This window comes from Electrophorus electricus, chromosome 12 (assembly GCF_041902795.1).
Source record: "Electrophorus electricus isolate QZ-2024a chromosome 12, ASM4190279v1, whole genome shotgun sequence".
NCBI classification, from domain to species: domain Eukaryota; kingdom Metazoa; phylum Chordata; class Actinopteri; order Gymnotiformes; family Gymnotidae; genus Electrophorus; species Electrophorus electricus.
Window position 1 is genome coordinate 2,521,459 of NC_137508.1, and position 8,116 is coordinate 2,529,574.

An 8,116-nucleotide genomic window follows, 5' to 3' on the forward strand; every position below is an offset into this window, starting at 1 on the left:
TAAACACTTACATTATATTATACCTAATACACATGCTCTTTATTGTTTAGGCTGTGAACTGGGTTCTCTACCTGTATATTGTGTGTTGTGTTGGTTCCTGTCACTTCATCTGCTGCTTTTCAGTAGCAGGGCATTTAATTTAGAGTCTGTTCAGCTCTAGCACTGTCCTGGCCAAAGTCCCCAAGGGCTCAGGTCCTTCTAATATGACCCCAATGTAAACCCTTAAATTTTACTGCTTCCACCATCAGAACCTTTGTGTCCTTTCTGCACATGACAACCTTTTAAAAAATAGCTCCACTGTTGCAAAAGGCTCAAAATGGGGGCATTCAGATAGTTATAAAATAAAATGCCATTACCAGTAGGTCACAATATGCTTCTAATATCTAGGAAATAACCTACATAAAGAGCTTGTTTTGTGGATAATGATAAAAGAAGACACATAAAACTCTTATTTACAAATGCCCCCAATAACATTTTTGCATATCGTTATATATCTACTTATATAAACAAATAATTGTTGGAAAATGTGCAAATATACTTATATATTTAGTAACTAGTGGTACTTCCTTTATAGGCAGTGTTGCTCAGCAGTTAGGTGACATTGAGTTATATTCCGCTGTTTAAAACAAACACAAGACAGAACTCTGTGGTAAATGTCCTCTGTCAGTATTTGGACAGCTTCTAGCTTCTCTTGACTGCTCATCTATGAGTATGTATGGGCATGGCTGCACTTCTTTCCCAGTGGACTGGTGTTTTCTGTGTTTTAATGAGATATTTTCTAATTACAGTGCACTGTTCTTCATGGGATGCCACTCTTGGTAACAGGTGAATGGAGATAAGGGACTTTAAACACAAACAAAGCTGCTCCCCAGCCCCAAGGAACGTTGTAGAATAAACGCTTTTTCCCCTCAGAGAGCAATTTCCCCCTACATTTTAAAGAGTCTTTGCTTTCTTCTTGTCTGTCCCCTGAGTTTGAGAGTAAAGATCAAGAAGACAAGCATGGACTTTGAGACTATGATGTCAAATTTTACTTTTTCTCACTTTGTTATTTCTGCAATTAAACTTTCTGAAGTGTCTAAGGGACAACAGGAGCCTTCATGGAAAAACGTCATTGGACAGACACGTGACGATGGGAGGTGAGGCAGGATACAGAGGCAAACCGTCGTTTTGACGAATACATAAGTTTTATTGCGTAAACCGAAACCAAAACACGGAGAACACAAGAACGTAACGGGCGGAAAAAAACAGAGTAGCTGAAACAGTCTACAAAGGTCACACAGCTCCAAGGATTAACTATTACACATGGACTTAAATCTATATGTTAACGATGACTCTAACGAGGGACAGGTGTAACACGTAACCGACTAACAAGGAAGGGGCGTGGCACACACACACACGACGTCCGAAGAACATGAGGAGGGTCCGTGCCGTGAAACATGTAAAACACTCCATCTCCTCATATATTTGTAACATTACCTCTGAGTTTGCAGTAGACAAAAAATGAACAAAAATGTCAGCTTTTAGATTAATGTAAGAAATGCAGTTTAAAACCAATACAAATTACAATTACAACTCATACCAAAATCCATTTTGTTCTACAGTCCTGGCACTGTGTGAATGTCAATATGTTAATCAACGTAATTGCTGAACAACACACTACACACACAAATTCAGTCAATAAAATCTGTTGAGAAAACCAAATAATATTTTTAGCTCATATCACTCAATAGACATGCACATTATGTTTCAAGACATTTCATTTTGGCCTTTAGAACGGAGTTATTAATTGGTTGACTGACTGATTGATTGATTGATTGAAATGAGAACACCACAACTGTTAGACACAAAATTAATCGCTTTCACTTGAACAATATCTAATATCTACATGGTACATAACTGTGTCATTCATGGTAGCTTTATTTCTGTAACGATGGAGGTTTTAAGCAGGATACGGGGACGAGTCGCGTGAAACATAAGCTTACGTTTATTTAGCATGAACCACGTAACATTCAAACACCGACAACACAAACGCCTAAACGACAGACTTTGATACATATAACGACACAATGAGGAGCAGGTGTGAGACACAGGGAGGGCGTGGCCACATTGAAGAACACACAGACACGCACACGAGGAGACGTTCGGGGGGAGGGGCCGTACCGTGACAATTTCTCTAAATAATATACGGCCTCTGAATCTAAATTTGAGCTTCAGTTTGACAGCACTTTCAACAAATGTTTTCACGCCTTGGCCTTCTTACTGATCTGATTATATTTCTTATGAAACTTTATTTACATTTTCAATTTATCTTTTCCTTTAGAGACATCAGGAGCAATAATTAGAGCCTCATATTTGTGTTATACTCTTGCACAGGGGAAAGTAACTAATAGAAGAGTGAGTCATCAGTGGTCTTGGACAAGTGTGTGTAGCTCTGGAAAAATGGAGACTTTTTTTATTTTGAACATTCACTGAGTAAAAGATAATCACTCAACTCTTCTGTATATATTACCTAATCAAAATGTGAGTGCATTCGATAGGAAAAATAATTATTATGTACCTCTGTTTCGTATGACTTCTGTATCATATAAGAGACATATGTGGCTATGTAGATGATTTTAGACAAGTATTAATTGTCAATTACATTTTTGTCACAGTTTTATCGTGTTTGTATAGTACATATGTGAACAGAATGCTTCCCACCTATAAAATTTTAAGAATCTTTATTTAATCTTTTCATATAGCAGATGTGAAAGAGAAGATAGTGAAAAATCTGTCTTATATACTTGAAACATATGACTCTCACTGAAGCTTTAGAAATGCACAATATAAAAAACTATAAATAATGCATAAGTCATAACAGCTTTACATGACTATAGAGATATTTCATAGTGATAAGAAGCAGGTGGATTTAGCAGAAAGAGATGAGCAGGAAGCATGTGCAAGGCACGTGCCAAGCTGCTGACATCTCAGATGGAGGCACACGATCAGCTCTACAGTAACAGCACAGACTGGCGCATGAGAAAGCCCAGTGCACAAAGTGAAACCCACAAAATACATGTGTCTGTTTTACTAACACTAAGATTTTTATTAAATTACATGGTAGAAGACTGACGCACTGGCTGACAGCTCAGGAAAATTATGATCTGGGCACATACAGGTTTTTACTTATTAATCTAATGAGGCTAAGGTTATCAGCCAATGTCCTGTATTAATATAATATAAATATTGGCTGAAGTGTAGGCAAATCCTGAGAGTGAAAGACAATATCAAAGCCAGTGCTAAAATTTCCAGAGAGCAGGTGTGTGGACACCTTGACATAGCACAATTAACCATGTCATCCCCCCAAAAATAACAACTGACCCAAACGTAGCAAAAACACAGCAGATCCTTTCAGGAAGGTAATCTAGCATAATAATAAGAGATGCTGTCTTGTGCCACACAAAAACAGAGGCATGCAAAAGGCTACAGTAGATGTGCCTAACCACTGCTCTCAGCCGAAAAGCCTTGGTCAATTTCAAACCATTACCCTGAAAATGACCTTTTACTTTCCTAGCACTACTCTCTCTACATGGACACTACGCTCTACTGTACACTTCCATATATATATATATATATATATATATATATATATATATATATATATATATATATATATATATAAACACTGTCTCACTTTTTCAGATATATATATATATATATATATATATATATATATATATATATATATAAACACTGTCTCACTTTTTCAGATATATATATATATATATATATATATATATATATATATATATAAACACTGTCTCACTTTTTCAGATATATATATATATATATATATATACACACACACACACACACACACACACATTCAAACGTGACTATTACCATCCGATGTAGATTGATTGAAAATCACTGGAAGTGTATCGAGAGGTTCACTACCCAGTCTCAATGCAAGACGATGTTTAGTTATTATTGCCCTTCACAGTAGCAGATCAAAGCTGAACTTCTCAGGAAGGATTACAACTGGGCAATATTAAAGCAGTAACTACTCCAGTCTCCTTTGATGGATGAGAGCCCTGCAGACAGGTGTTCATCTAAATGAACCATACTGACACGAGACATGAGGCACGAGGACAGTACTATAAGCCTAAGGGGAACTAGGTGGTAGTAAGGTGAGTGAAGGGGCACAGTAATTACTAGGGGTGTAAGGATTCGGTTCATTTCACAATACTGGATTCATGATTCAGTTTTCTCATGATATTTGAAACAAAACTTTTGAAATGTTTTAATTGTAGAAACAATGCAACAAAAAAATGTACATTTCACTTTTATAAATTTTTAAACAAAAAAGAATCCCTAGTCCCCAGCAAATAAAATAAATTAGGAGCAGATGTTTACAGTTGTAAACAAAACATAGTTCCACCGTATTGGCTACTGTGTAATGCACTATTGCAGCAGCTTCGCCACATAGGTTAAGTGCAAGCTCTGGTGCCGCAAACACTGCAACTGCATTAAATGGCATAATAAACAGAACACAATATGTTCATCGTCACAATGCACATCGTGACATTCCTGCATTGTGATGAATCATGCCACGATGCACCATTACACCCCTAGTAATTACCCCTAGAATTTTGAACACGCATCATTTAAACAAAACATTGCAAAAGAGCTGCGTTTGGTAGGGGAAATAGCCAAACCAGGAATAAAATGAATGATTATCTGCTTAAATTAAAGGCATTTGGGCTTGACAGCAATCCATCCAAATTACGAAAGAACCAATGGTCCGTGGACATCGACTTGTGGCCAGGGATTTATTTGTAGCCTGCCTGATTTCAATGCCGTGGAAATACACTAAGCAAAGCCTGAAGGCATGCTGATGCTTGGGTCATGCTTGGGTCAGGGTTTTGTTGGTAAAATTAAAAATGACAATAAATCCAATGGACATTCCATTGCATGTGGATAGATTTGTAAAAATATTTGGGTTTTATTACAACTTACCTGGAAAATTGTAAATTGAAAATTGTCTACCTAGGCCTACTTTATTAGTAGCTAACACTGCCACTCAGTAACATTAAGTATAAGGATAGGGATATATATATGCAGGTAATGTTGTTACCATTAAATGTGACTTACATAAATGCAAATCAAAAGCCGGTCCTGGATTTTGTAATCCTTTGGAGTTGATTAAATGATTCATGTGACTAGTTGGTCACTTTGTCATCACAGCTGACTCCTTGATAAGGAGAGAATGAAAAATCTGTAGGACCTGAACACTGAGGACTGTGATTTGTATTAAAAATGACAATGATTTGAGGTGTGCCATCAAGAAGACGCTTCCAGATTTGCCAGTCATATCTCAAGACAAGCAAGGCCGCTAGATGAGATGGGAGGGTTTTGAGAAGTGGAGAATAACTAGTCAAGGTCTGTCAGATGAGGAGGAAAACAGGTTGATGTTCCACATCTGTGCCATATATAACATCCTTCCATCTTCCACAAACTTAAACCTTTGGCTGGGAGATGATGCTGTCTGTGCCCTCTGTTCAGTTCCTGCAACATCAAGCACCTATTGATCTTACACAAGGCAACTGCACCTGGCAACACAACAAGCAATAAGGTGTCTGGCCACTGGACTTAAGGATAAGAGAATAACTATGAATTCCATGCCTTGGAATGCCCAGTCAAGCTTCCCCAGTCTAATACATTTTCAATGAGAGAAAGAGAGAAAGGATAGCAGACTACTTGCATCCTGAGTTGGGTCCTGTTTCGTGTTCCTGTTCCTTGCTGTGTGGTTTGTTTTTGTTTCCCTTGTCACAGGCAGAATACACTGATGACCTGCCAATCATCGTTAGAATTTGACCACTCAGTGTACATCTTCTGATTACCTTAGGGCAGGACCTTCCTGTTAATAAGGGGGATTGCGTCAACCCGGAAGCGGGGGCTTAGATTTGAACTCAGGCTTCGTAACGCTGTTGAACCCCATTCATGGTTTTCCATGTACTGACCCGTTACTTTCTTTGTTCATACTCACTGTTCCCATGTATTAATGTTTATTATGCGTGATTTCTGGCTTGACTTTGTTTCCAATATAGGTTATTGTTTTTTGGTTAGCAATTCTGCCTTGTTAGCCGTGTAAATAGTAAGGCAGATTTCAATATAGGGTCTCTTACCAGACAACCTATTTTTGCTTTTACCAGGTTAGTATGTATGCATACTCACACCTAGCACCATGTAGGTTTATGCACACTGGTTAGGCACATTAGGTGAGAGGGCGATTGCCACCCCCTGTATTTTGGGTATAGTGTAGACTAGCATAGATAGTTTTCTTTCTTTGCATCTAGGTTAGGTTAGATTAAATAATTCAGGCTAGGGTAGTGCCTTTTTGTTTTCCTTCCATCCCAGTTCTCTGTTCGGGTTAGCACCTGTGGCATGTGTCACCGTGCTGACTTCATGACTTGTGTAACTGTGTTGTACTGTCATTGTGCTTATGCTTGTACATTTGTACATAGTTGCACATATAAAGACTGTTGTCAGTTACTTCTGTGTGTGTGTTGATACTGCTTTGCTGCCTAGACCTGATTTCAACACCATTATTTGTTTGTGAATGAAACAGAAAGGAAATTATGGTGTGTCATGATATTACTTAAAAGGGTAGTGATAATGTACATCTAACATATCAAAATGTAGGATATTTTATATTAAGTGTAAAAGAAATTTCTTGATTTTGAGGTTCAATTATAGCAATAAATACTACTTTTTACAGGTTTACATTGAATTAATGGAGCAAAAAAAGCTAAAAAATGATATTTGAATAGTGCAAAATCCACAAAATCTTCAGCAACATGAATGCACATCTTGAATTAAATACAGGTAACCCTAAAAAACATTTGCTATGAGTTTGCAGTCTACAGGACATATTGAGTAATTTGTCAAGTCCAAGGTGTGCTGTTCCACCCCAGACTCTGACTAGTTGTATGGGTGAAAAAAAAAGTTGCTGAGAGCTATTGTAAGTCCTTTTTCAATTTATTTGATCACAATGGATTTAACCTTGGTCGCACAGAACACCTCTGAAACTGCCAAAGCCCGATACAAAACTTTAGAGCTTGGAGTTTAGCAAATACAGATAATGCATATATAAAATATTATTTATAAAACATTGTATAAGACATAATAATAATTTATTAGAAGCCTTATAATAAGAATGAGTATGAAAAGATATGAGAAGAAACAGAAGAAACAAAATAAAGACATTTAAAGGAATAGCCTTCGTGTAAACTCCCCTTCAAGCATAAAACCCAACAATGGAGTGATTGCAAGATGTCATGATATTGATTACAGTTTTACTCACAACACAGTAGTCCACTCTATGAAACGGTGTAGGCATGGCATTGACCACATCTCATAAAGAAATGCAAGATGGAAAACATTGGAATGATGTTGGAACAGGATCTTCAAAGTTTTGCTGTATATTTCTCAATACAAATCCAAGCAGTGTAAATACAGTAAATGCTTGGTGTTTTTTTTTTTTAGAAGTCAGTATACTTAATTAAAAAGGGTTCTGAAAGGCATGTCTTATTCCAAGGAACAGGAAAGCTGCCTAAGAATGGACAGAATTTTCATTTGGTTCCTAAAATTATAAAACCAAAGAAACAAGCAGGAATTTTCTCTCCTCATCTCCATCATTTTATGCTCAGAAATGAAAGTGCAAAGAAACCGATCAAATTTTCACGTACATTGAGAAATAACTTTTAAATATGATAAATAGCATATTAATGCAGAACATCATTAAGTCACGTTCTGCATTTAATGGGTATAAGGATGTAAAATTAAGCAACTGTAGTCGCAGCGCCTCCTAGTGGATATAAAGCCTGTATTGTAAAGCAAAACCTAAAAACTTAACTGGTATTCCAAATTCACATACAAAAAGCAGGCACAGGCATGTAATAATGTGTTCCAAGAAAAACATAGTTTTATTTTATGACACACACACACACACACACACACACACACACTATATATATATATATATATATATATATATATATATATATATATATATATAGTGTGTGTGTGTGTGTGTGTGTGTGTGTGTGTCATAAAATAAAATTATATATAACAT